Raw genomic sequence first — 12,701 nt, 5'->3', positions numbered from 1 at the left:
AGCAAACTTGGCAAAGTTTTCTCACTTGGGTTGCCCTTATCACACAAGTTCAGCTTTGAGTCAATTAAAAACCAGCCCTTCGCTACGGGTAGCAGTGAAGGGGCAGCAGCCCCGGCGGTCTCACCTCCACTGCCCCGCTGGCAGAAGCAGCGAGTGATGGGGTTGAGCGTGTGTCAGAGGCCTCGAGCAGAGCCCCCACCACTCAGACGCGGATATACAGACTGCACGTACCTCGCTGCAGAGTCTAAAAACACTTGACTTGCAAACACAACAAGAATACTATGCAAACACAGCTGACATCCAGGAGCAAAATCCAACCCCAGTACAACCTGCCATCAGGGAAAAGCACGTCGCATGTGCTCAGCCAGCCCTCACCCCTCACTGGTGGTCTGTGCAGCTCTCCGCCATCCCCTCCACCACCACCAGTTACGTTGCAGACCTTTACAATGTTAGTAGAGACATGAAAGAGACGTCTTCTAAATGTTATTATGCAATTGCTCAAATAAAAACAAAATCAGTTTTAAAACCTGCAGCACATTATTTGTTTTAGAGCTGCAAAGAACACTGAATAGAGGACAGGAGAGAGGAGATGGAGGTACCCAGGGTATGTATGAACCTCTCAGAGAACAGGAGACAGTTCCTTCAGAATACCATTGGCCAGTGCTGCTGCAGAGGACCAGGGGCGAGCAAATAGATTTATTTATTTATTTAAGCAGGTGAAAATACAAACAGAAGTAATCCAAGCTAAACAGTCGCTCCATGGGCCTGCCCCAGCAGGGTGGGAGGTACGGTGGCAGAACTCACCAGGACCCAGAGCCTGCAGCAGATGCTGGAGCCGCGTAGATGTCGCAGTGCCCGGGGATGAGTCCCCAGGCTGCACCCAGCCCCGGCTGCTCACACCAGCAGCCCACGGGCAGAGTTAGCAATTCCCACTCTCAGCTCCAAGCAGAAGTCCCAGCTCCCTGCGCTGGGGCTCCCAAACAGAGAAGGACACTCAGAAGGAGCCAAGGGCACTGTGGGCACCAGTTCCTCCTTCCAAAGCTGGAGGACCGAGCTGCTGAACAGCCAGTCCTGGAAGTCTACACAAGGATCCTTTAAGTTTAACCATACCGTACTCCCAAAAGGAGAAGGAGGAAATACTAACAAAAATGAATAAATAAATACATAATCCCTAAAAGCAGTGCCTTCCTCTACAGCAGCCCTACACCAAACGCACACTTAGGCCCTAATTCAACACCCACTTTAAGCCAGCACGGTAGCAGAACAAGCGGTGCTCCTGCCATCGCTCCTTCGGGAAGGGCACTCATTCCGGCCTCTGCGCTCCCCTCTCTCTGCTTCAGCACAGTAACTTCTGCAGTAACACACCATATCACACAATTATTTCAAATTAAAGGGAAGCTGGCAAAAAAACAACAACAAAAAAAAAAGATTTTAAGGAAGCGTTTTTTTTTCCCCTCCTTTGGCAGAGTTTTTCTAACCCCGGTCCCTTCCCTAAACTACTTCCCCATGCCGCTGCACCAAAGCTCTGTGCCAGCAAAAAAGAAAACGCATCCACGGCAAGTCTGCCCTTAGCAGCTGTATTGGCTTCAAATGCATGTGAAACGACAGCCTCTGCGACACCCGTCCTGCTCTGCTGCCTCTTATTCCCGCACAGCACCACAGGCGCCGCTGAGCCCTCCACGAGATTTACTTGCCAAGAGTCCGTACACATGAGTAAACAACAGAAATTCAACTTAGGGCCTGTGAACGCAGCACGACTTGCTCATCATCGCGTAAACCTGCTTGTGGACACTCTTGTTTGGGTTCGAAATGAACTAGCTTTGGTACAACTTGTAACTGTTTCCAATTCAATTAAGCCAAACTAAAATAAACCATTCTTGAACTGAAAATAATGTCCACAGGGCATTCTAAAGTGTAAGTAAATCCTTTGAAAAAATAATAATAAATCAATGCAAACTTTTCTAAGTAGGAAGGGTTGCTAGTAAGCAGAGGGTATTTGTTATGAAAATCTTTGAAACAGTCAGAATTAGAAACCAAGCACAGCTTTTTGCAAGACACTTTTCAGAGCCGAATTGCATTGTTTACTTAAGACAGTTAAAAGGATATCACCAGCGTGAAATGAAGTCAACTTCAAAGTCACACAGTTTCAAGTCCTAAACTTGCCACAGCAATCTCATTTTAGGAAAACACATGCTCTATTTTTGTTAAGTGTTTCTCTTCCTCTGCTGTGCAAGAGGCTCATACAAGGAAGAAGGAACCTTAAAAAAAAAAAAAAAACCACAACCAAAAAAACTTTTACACTCAACACACAATGAAAACATTAAAAGAACAAACCCTCTATCCTTTCTGCTGCAGTATCCAAAGCAGCTGTTTCTACCAAAAGCAGCCTTTTTTTATCATTATCTTCTTTTGTAAACGATCTGTACCATAAGACTCTCAGCCCTCTTTTGTCGTCGGGAAGGCAGGAGCAGCCCCCAACAGCAGTTACAAACATCATCTTGCAGCTAAAAACTGCCCTGGGGTTCTCCCGCTGTATCCGTCACGTCATCTGAAGATGACCTGGGGAGCAGACGCAGGAGGAAGGCTGCTCCTGCCCCCAACGCACCCTTCCCTTGCCCGTTTTGTCATCAGAGGGCTGACTCCAGATCCCCTTCCTCTCCCGAGAGCCCTCCGGGTCAGGCACAGCGAAGACCATCGCTTGGTACCGTCTGCGGGGGCTGAACTGTTCAACACCCAGATAACATCAATAACAAAGAGAGTGGGAGTCTTAACAAAGGCAAATTAAAATAGAGGTTGAGAAAGCACCCATTCCTGCTCCATAACCCAGCAAGGACCCCAACAAGACACAGAACAGCTTTTAATATCCCCAATACTTTGAATGGGGACAACTGTGACAAAAGTACCATCTCTTACCTCTTGGCATGCTACGTGTAGATGGAAGGCTGTAGCTTTTTTAGTTTCCCCACCTTTTTTAGAATTCTAAAACGCAGAAGACTCACTGGACACCATCAGTAGTAAAAAATACCAAGGCTTTGCCTGACACCTCTCCACCCGTGTTGTTCTGGGCCCAGTGGTGGAACCCGACCACCACAACCCACCCACAGAGCCCCCGGCAGCGGCACACCAGCAGCCTCCCTCCCTGCTCCCACCAAAGAACCCTCCCTCCTGCATGGACCAGGGCGGGCAGTAAGGAGGGAGCTGGTTCGCTCCTGCTCTTTGCTTTCTGGAAGAAACCTCACTTGGGTATTTCTCATTTGGCCTTAGCAGTTGAGTAGAGACTGCACCATCCCACTGACCCTGCCTTGGCACACCAGAAGAGGCCCAGTCAAGCTTTTGAGAGAGGACGGAGCTCAGCAGACAGCTCTATCACGCTGAAGACCAGCGACAGGGATACCACGTAATTCACTATCTCCAGAGGATGGCCAGTGCTTCCTGCTGAATCTCGTCAAAAGCATCTTGCTAATCATTGCTGCTTCACGGGCTTTGCACACAGAAGCAAGAAGCAGCTGAGAAAAAGACGGCTGAAAGAAGAAAAGTCAGAGACCCACTACCTGAAATAACCCCACAGTTCCACAGCCCAGTGGCCACTTAAGACTAAGTGGAAAGAAATCTCAGCTCCAAAGAAAGAGCACCTATCACTTCAGAGACACAAAGTGATGCTACTCAGAGAAGCATCAATGGAGGAGCGGTTGGTTGGACACTTCCAATCACATTGCCAACAGCAGGAAGATCTTGCATCGTGCTTTTGGCAACCAGGTCTACAGCCCCGGGCACAGCTGGGAGGTTTCAAGCGAAGAGAAGCCAGTTGTGCCACCCCTGCTGTTAGGCTGACCCTGGCCAGCCAGCGCTGCGCAGAGCAGAGCTCAACCCTCCTCCACAGCAAGCTCTGAGCAATCCCCCAGACGCTTCCAGAGTTTGGCTCAGTTGCTCCAACATCTGCAGTTCCAGGTGAAACTGCTGCGAGCTCGCCATGAAGGGAGCTTTTCACACAGGGCTGCTCTGGCACCAGACCCACCACCTGGGGAATTTCCAGGATCTCATGCAAACCTCCAGGACTACCATGCCGCTCAAAATAAAGAGGAAACAGCAGAGAGGCTGGTTAAAATAAGGCAGCCAAGGAAAAAATCTGTGGCAGCTCCTTCAGACAGACACTGCTATTGGCCAAGTAACTGATTTCTGAAATAGCAGAGGGGCACGAGGCATTCAACGCCTTCCCACGGGCTGGGCATCCCACGCCAGCACGCAGCACACGTCCCGCTCCACGCACAACGGTGTGTGCAGGCTGGCAGCAATACCTGCTGCACCACCTCCTCTCTCCTCTGCAAGACGTACAATATTGCCACAAAACTCATCCCGCCGGTCTTCCTCCAGTATCAGCTTGTCATGAGGCAGTGCACACTTCTCTTCCACCATTCCTTGGCCAATAATGCAACCCAACCACTGGCACGCTCCTCGACACCACCTCTCCCTCCGGCTGCGCTGCAGAACCAACTGATGCCTACAGGAGCGCATCCTGAGGAACGCAATGGAGTTCAAAATGTACACCTACCTACACCTTCATACGTGGTTCTGTTTAGACTTGGACTCTCCAAGACTACAAACCCTGGCTGACACAACCAGCCTCCTCCACGCCAGTTCTCTGTGCAGAAAGGAGCAAAAATGGGAAAGATGAAAAGATCTTACAAAACGAGGACCAACCAGTCCCGTTTCTCCAGTACCAGAGCACAGGTCTCCAGTACGACCCACCCACCGGGAGATGCCAAGCTGCTCTAGGCGACCCCTCTGCTCCTTGGTTGCCCCCATGAAGCAGGGCTGGCGTTCAGCACACACATTACCCCAGTGAAAAACCCATCTCAGACAAGGAGAGTCACCTCTCCCCTCCTCCCCCACCCTAATAAAGGTCCACGGAAGCAGGACTGGCAATGATCCCGCAGAACAAGGCCTGCGACCAACGCAAGCAGTAACTGCAGCGAGGAGGCAGGGGAACCACGCGCCTGCAGTCGCTCGCGTGACGCACAGGTACCACACGATGCTCGGCCCGGCTGGGTTCAGACCTGCCACAAATGCACTACCCCAGCCGCCTCCCTCCTCTCCAAGGTGCCTGAACACAATTCCCCAGCACAGGCAAAGCATCAGGAAAACAAGGAAGGCCTACAGCATGAACTACTTAATCTACAACATGGACAGAGGAGAGGACATCCTTCTCTAAGGACTCCAGTGGCCAGAACCCTGCAGCCCCAGGTAGGACGGTATTTGCATACCAGAAAGCAGGAGGAACGAAGCGTAACAGCTTGTGAGTTATCTGGAAGCAGGGAGGAGGAAAACTGAGGCAGTAACAAAAAACTACATTTAAGGATGTAACAATGCTCTGGGAATTTAAGACACGTTATGATTTTTCATAATTAACCCCCACTTACAGTCTCTGCATGTGAACTACGTATTATACTATTTCATACTCCAGCTGAGGTTAACATTTGGTGGCTTGCCCAAAGTCAGCGTCAGAGCTAAAACGCATCTTTTGACTTCCAAACAAGCTCACAGCGTTAAGCCGCTTTTAACTGTCTCTACGGAAGATGAAAAACAGCAAGAAGAAAGGAATTGGGGAAGGAAGTATGTAAGACTAAAAGGGACAAAATTAACAGGAGAAAATTAAAGAGGAGAAATTTAGGCTCTGACATCTGTAGGAGCTTTTGAGGAGCAAACGCCTGGGTGCTGCAGACCCATCTCCCAGAGGAAAGGCCGGAGCTCCCATTCCCCAAAGCCGGAGATGAAAGCTCTGACTGTAGCACCCGGGGGGACACAGTGAGCCCCACCAGCCACAGTGGGACCCACTGGGTGTCCTTCTCTCCAGTGGAGGGGCCAACGCCACCCCGGGCACCTGCCATCCCCTCGTCCCCAGCACCGTTGGGGAGGGAAGCCCCGCTCCCGGCCTCAGCACCGGCGATGCCGGCTCAGTCCCGCTCCTCCGCATGTAAATCCTGCCGCCTCTGTCACAGCGTGCGTTACGCTGGGGAGCCGGGGGCACCTCGCATTCGACACCAACAAAGCAGAAGGTTAATTTGAAACTCACAGCCCCGCTGCTGCGCGCTTGTCTCTCCCTCGCCCTCCCTCCTCGCTCTCCTTTCTGTGCAAAGCCTGACATCTACAGTTCTGTCTGGCACAGTCAGGGGCTGCCGATGGGAACGGCGCGCAAGGACAGTGGGGACGCGGCCGCCAGCCATGCTCCGCTCCTCCGGGCAGCCCACAGCCACACAGCAGGGCTCTGCCTGCTGGCACGCCGGCAGGCACAAAGCAACCTCAGCCCAGCCAGGGGACACGCAGCGGGAGCAAAGACCACCTTGGCAAGGCTGTCCCGGGGTACCCCGCCTCGGCAGGCACCAGAGCATCAGCGGCCACCGCACAACACTCGAGCTCGTCTGAGACCAGCTCCTGCTGCTGCACACTGACATCCAACGCTGTCAAACAGAGCAAACCTAAGGAGAACTACGGCCTCGGGGCATCACCTCCGCAGCTGTACTGCAAGAACTTACTGCACCCCGGCGCTTCAGGGGCAGCCTTTCTGCTCTGCTTCCAGAGGTGTCCAAGGGTCTGTGCGCCAGCTTCTGCAACACAAGACGGCACAGGTGAAACGCACAATGGGGTGTGCCCAGCCTGAATCCAGAACATCCTCGCACTGCAGGTGCAGCTCTAGTTAGCAGATTCTGCAACTCTCAAATCTGTGCCTAAGAGACCACGTAGCTCTGTGCTTCACACACTCCCCCTGCTCAGTCTTCTGAACTAACCTCCAGGCCTGCCAGCACATTTTCCCATTATATGGTATCTCACCAAAAATAGCTGCAGAAGAATCCCCAGATTCTGCATCATCCCAAACAACACGCACCTGACTGCAATTCTCAGCCCAAACAACACGCACCTGACTGCGACTCAGCCGGCTGTGCCTCTGCACCCCCTCACCTCCCCCTTCTTCACTCAACTCTGTTATAACAAGAAGGAAAGACCAAAAACCTCTGAGCCCGTCACCAGACGTCACAGGCATTCAGGAAACCCAGCAACCCAACCTAGCAGGATCAAGCACATCATCGCGATGTTGCTATCAACATTTAAGTACGTGCTCTGAATTCTGCGGTGAGCATCAGTCTGTTTGCACAAGACAGTCAGTGGCAGCGTGGCAAAAGGAGGGTTAAAACTCCTGCCACTGAACCAAGCCAACCAGCCATTTTGGAGTTAGGCTACCACCAGCCAGGGATGCGCAGGGCAAGTCCGAGGCAAACGCGAGGTGGGACGCAGGGCGCTTCGCTGCCGCTGACAGGGCCCCAAGGGGTCGGGAACAGCTCCCAGAGCACGTCTGCTCCCCATCCTCCCCCAGGAGGGACCAACTCTCCAGCAGGTACGCTTGGGCCACCAAAATAAACATTTACTAAGAGCTAACGTGTTACAGGCCCCGCAGGCTCCACTTTCCCAGATACTGGGGCGGGGGGAGGAGGGGAGAAAGCCTTTTACCAGAACTGCCACGCACATCGCCTGCTCCAGCACCATCGCCCCGTGATGGAACCCGCACGGCTCAGCTCCCACCAGATTTCAGACCTGAAAGCCCAGGCACTACAGGGCCAGCACCCTCCTGCTCTCCAGCAACGTCCACCACACAACTGACAACACTGGTTTCTTTTCCGGGGGGAAGAAAAAAAAATATTGCTGCTCTGCTTTGCCTTTTATTAGCAAGAGGCATGTTTGGCACTTGTGACATAATGAAATTACAATCAACAGCTAAGTGTCTTTCTCCCAGCAGCAAACTCAAGGGCAAAGCAGGGTGGCTGCAGCCTGCCAGCAGCAGGGCTCCCCAGCACCCACACCATCCCACCGTCCTTCCACCTCGCCGGCTGGCCGGGCTCGGCCCCACGCAGCCAGGACCCCGGGCCCCTCCTCAGCAGCTCCTGGGATGCGCCGGGAGCCACCCGTCAGTGGTGGCACCCCCAACCGAAAAATAATTTCAGATAGGAATGAACTTTAAACTGTATTTACAGTCTGCCTCTGGAAACACACACAGCGTACACCTGGCGCAGAATACCACCGCTCTCCAGCCAGCGTTGCTGTGGAGATGAACACCCACCTCCCGCACTGACAGACGGACACGTCCGTCCGGCAGAGCCAACGAGGAAGCGCTGGAAAGCGCTCGCTCCTTGCCAGTGTGGCGGGACCCTGAGTGAGACCCACACCATCTATGGGGGGAAGGAGAAACACCGACACGAGCAGGCTGGAACGGCCCGCTCCCCCACCAGCAGCTGCGGGGCAGGAGCACGCCGGGGTGTCCAGGTCCGCTGGGATCCCCGACCCAGCGGCAAGGACCGCTGCCTCCCCAGCTGCCGGCAGGGAGGGAAGCCCGACTCATCCACCCTGGTTCGGTTGGTGGATTTATTTTTTTTTTTAAACTAGCTGGAATTTATCTATTTCTCCAATCCCTGCCTACACACAAACCCAACCTCGGGAGCAAACAAAAATGCATGAATCGCAGATCAGAGACAAAGCAGGAGGCGGGACGGGCGGCCCTGCTCCCTCCTGCCCTCACCTCACCCCACGGCGCGAGGCGGTTATATTTAGGTACCGCCACGGTCTGCGGTGCCGCGGCCCCCCTCGGGCACGGCGCAGAATGCAGATTTTCCAGACAACAGACCACAACAGCTCCGTCAAAACCATTAGAGGCTGCGGCGCCCAGGCCTGCGCACAGATGTTTTGATTCCCACTCTCCTGCCACGACAGCCCTCGACAGCCCTGTCGCCACCGCGCCACCACGCGCTGGACACCCGGCCCGAATTTCGGCTGGCAAGGGAGGAGGGAAGGGCAGCCCCGCTCCCCACTGGAGAAGCTCCTCTCTCCAGTCTCCCCTCACCTCCCCACAGGGACGGCGAGGCCAGCCTCCCAGAGGGGTGCAGGGGGACACCCCACCATGAGGAAACAGAAGCAGCGCAGAGGGGGGCAGCCCCCATGGGCACCCCGCTCCAGTCCCAGGGGCCTCTCCCAGGCCAAAGCCCCCCACGGTTGGTCGGTTGCAAAAGAGCGCAGCCCCCGCCAGCGGCGCGGGGGTCCCCGCATGTGGCCGGGCCGCAGGGAGCAGGTGGGACCCGGCTTTGTTCGTGGCCCACCTCTCCCGCCGGCCATACGCGCCCACCGGCACGCGGCCCCCGAAGCCACACAAAGGCCAAACCTCGGCTGCGCTCTGGTGAAGGGAAGTGGGGAGCCGTGAAACACTCGGCCTCTCCCCAGCCCCGTCCCTCCTGAACTGCACCGGTCTCTCCAGCGCAAACACAGCTCCAGCTCCGGCACCGCGGCAGGGCCAGTACGCACACCACCACCACCACCTTCGAGAAGATGGTTGCTGAAAACTCTCCCACTGCAGACGCGCGAGTCTGACACCGGCGGGGGAAACGCTCACGCGAGGGAGTCGAGCCCCAGCAGAACACAGTGTCTGAATAAAGTTGATGTAAAAGCCCGCTAATAATTTTTCATCTTCTCCATGCAACATTTTTATTATTATCATTATTATTTTGGAAAGCATAAGGAAGTGTTAACGGCGAGGCTAACGCAGCCAGCCATATGTCCATCAGTTTGGGATTTAGCGATCCCCACTCAAGCCATTAAACTGCTGGCCAGGCCCAAAGTAAATCCGCTCCTCCACACTGCTCCCGGCCTCCGGCACGACACCGACGGGGACCAGGGTGGGGGGTCAAAACAGAGAGATGAAAAGAGGGACGCGCGCCTCTGCTTTTGTCAACGCGGCCGCCGCCGGGCCCTGGTTTGACAGCAGCCACGGCAAGGCCAGGCGAAGGTGCCAGGCACCCAGGGCTGCCCGTGCCACCTCCACCCGCCCGAGAAGCACCTTGGCTCGGTCCTGCGGGAACAAAAGGCAGCGGCAGGGTGGGAGGGAGGGTACGGGGCTCCCGGAGGGCAGCGCTGCTGCGAGCCGCACCACTGCCGCGCGGGAGAGGGGCTGGAGTGAACTTCCTGCTGCCCACTCCTCCCAAAATGACACCATTTAAAAAGAATAAGGGGCGGGGGGAGGAATAAATACAAATGCAGCAAAGCAACCTCTGCGTCCAGACGCAGAGTTTCTCTCCCCTCTAATATGCCTTTTGTTTGCTTTTGTTTCTGGCTGAAGGTGGCCTGCGGAGCAGGACCCAGGCGGGAGAGCAGCTCAGGAAGCCGGGTCCCCACACCAAGGCCGGCGCAAGAGGACAGCCCGCGGCCGGGAGGCCGAGCGGGAGCCCCAGGCCTGGCCGCGGGGCCAGCACTGAACGGCGGCGGCAGGGAGCCCGGCACAACCCCACTGCTGCTGGCAGGGGCTGCAGGGGGTCGGGGGGCTCGGGCCGCCCCACCGCACGGCTGCCCCCCAGCCTCTGACAGTGCTGCAGCCGAAAAGCCACGCTCCGTCTTGCGTTAATGCCGGACCAGACAGTGCTCCCTAATGAGGGAGCATTACAATCAGCTTGTAATGCTGAATTTTTAATGCTGCCGAGGGCTCTGTTACATAATAAAGGGGGAAACGGGAGCAGAGCGCGTCCAGCGAGGCGGCCCGCTCCCCCCGGCCCGGTGCAGGTGGCGGCCCCAGCCCACCGGCCGCCCCTTCGCGCCCCCTGACCCGCCGCTTACCGCCAGCGCCGCGGGACGGGTTGCCCACAACACCCATCGGAGCTCCTGCCCTGCCGGGAGGGTTGCACAAACTTTCCTCAAGTGCGTGGAGGGGTGATGCCAAAACGCTCGCTCTCCTCTCCGCCAGAGCTCGGCCGGGAAACGATTTAAAAGCAAAGTTCACGAGCATGTTAACTGCATGCTCTCGTATGTTCCCGTACATACGGTCTGCGCTGCTCCTCTCAGTAATACCCTAAGACTGTAAATCTATAACCACTGCAATGATTTAGTGATTAAAAACATGATAACATATTGTGTAACTGCAAACCACAGAATCCCTGCCAACTCTCCTCCAAGATACAGGAACAAAAATATAGAAAATGTGTTGCTCGCAGCAGTCTTCCTAAACTCAACGGAAAGATTTTAATAATAATAATGAAAAAAAACCCTAGACATCAGAAAAAGGCTGGATACAATGCAAGGCTGGAAAAAAAAATTAAAAGACAGAGTTTTAAATATGATTCTTGCTCTAACAAATTACAATCTAAACATGCCTCTCTTTTTTCTCTTTTTAAGTTTGTCGTAACTGGAATAACTGGTCTTGTGTGATGTCTTGCATATTCAAAGTGCTTTGTAATAGGATACGGAGACCAAACCTTATTTGCCTAAACTCAATGGGTTTTATTTTTTCCCCTCTTGCCCCCCCCCATTTCTTTTCCTTTTATTTTCCCTCCCCCCCCCTTCTCTCCTCTAACAGGGGGAGTGGGGGGGGGGGCAAAAGGAAGAAAGGGCTTTAAGCTGTAAAGAAAATACCTGAAAGGGGAGGCTACAATTTGTAATATGGCGAGGAAAGCCAAATATTGTATATATATTTTTTTAAAGGCAGCTGTGGGAGTTTTGGCCTCTAAGCAGCCAACTTGACCCCATTCTCTCTATTCTCTTATTTCCCCCGTTGCAGGATTCCTGCACCTTCAGTCGGATTCGAACTCAATGTGACCCTAAGGAGGGAGTCACCGAGCCTCCAGAAAATTGCTCCATATTAAACAGGAGCGAGAAGAGGAGAAAGACAGACAGACAGCCGAGGAAGGGACGCGTATATATTACATATCCGCACAAAGTACAGGACATACCCGAGAGCAGCTTCAAGCATAGCTTGAAAGAGAAACAGACCTTTCTCAGAATTAAAAAAATATTTTTTTCAGAAAAAAAAAAAAAAAAAAAAGAGTAGAGGGAGGGAGTTTAACAATTTTTAAAAAATAAAATAAAATCCCGCAACCAAATTATAAATAATTCACGCTAAGAAACCCGCATGTGCGTGCCACATACATACGCGTATATACACAGACACACGGACGTACGTGTCCCCCACGCAAACACACACTCTCCTCGGGAGGGTTAGTTTCAGGAGAGCAGGAATCGCCTTCCCTCCGAGGGCGAGGAGCACAGTTTATTCAGAGGAATCAATAGGAAAGCGCATTTGCAAATATTTAGATAAGCGCCGTGCGATTCAGCATTAAGTAATTAAAAACTGAAACTGAGAAGGGGGGGGGGGATCGGCCTACAGTGGCGTTCGCTGCCTTCACCTCTCCCATCCCCCTAAGCCGCATTCTTCCCAAAAACTGAGCCTGCCCGCGGAAAACAAAAATCATAATTACTCTCGCTCGCAAGGCCGCTCCGGGGCACCTCCCGGCGCGGGGCCCGGCCGGGCGGCGGGGCCGGGCCGCCGGGGGCCGGGGCAGTTTTAGGCACTTCTTCGCCCCTTTGTTTTCCAGCGCGTCACCGGCGCGGAGCGCCCGCGGGGCACCCACGGGGGCCCGCCCGAGCCGCCTCTCGCCGCGCGGGGTCCCGAGAGGCGCCGGCTCCGCGGAGCCCACGCGCGACCGCCGCCGAGCGCGGAGCGGGCGTCCCCGCGGGGCCGGGGCCCCCGCCGATCGATGCCCGAGCCCCGCCGGCGGCCCCGCCGCGCACAAAGCCGGGCAGCGCCGCGCCCGCTCCGCGCCCCGCTCCGCGCCCCGCGGCCATGGCCGGCGGGCGGGGCGGGGGCTCCGCGGGGCGCGCAGCGGCCCCCGCGGCGCCGGCAC

At 54.8% G+C, this 12,701-nt stretch overlaps 1 protein-coding gene across 14 annotated transcripts in view; it reads right to left on the bottom strand.

The window, feature by feature from the left end:
• ZFHX3 (zinc finger homeobox 3) overlaps window positions 1-12,701 on the bottom strand; it is a 685,441-nt gene that overhangs the window by 162,311 nt on the left and 510,429 nt on the right. Inside the window, exon 1 of one of the 14 annotated variants that reach the window (XM_054198582.1) lies at window positions 12,276-12,415. The exons of 11 other annotated variants lie outside the window; for them this stretch is intronic. The gene's annotated coding sequence lies outside the window, so the exon portion shown is untranslated. 2 more of the 14 variants (XM_054198583.1, XM_054198581.1) reach the window with 2 other exon arrangements.

The sequence above is a fragment of the Rissa tridactyla genome, chromosome 4 (assembly GCF_028500815.1).
Source record: "Rissa tridactyla isolate bRisTri1 chromosome 4, bRisTri1.patW.cur.20221130, whole genome shotgun sequence".
NCBI classification, from domain to species: domain Eukaryota; kingdom Metazoa; phylum Chordata; class Aves; order Charadriiformes; family Laridae; genus Rissa; species Rissa tridactyla.
The sequence above is the reverse complement of the archived record's forward strand: the minus strand, read 5'-3'. Positions and strand labels throughout refer to the sequence as shown.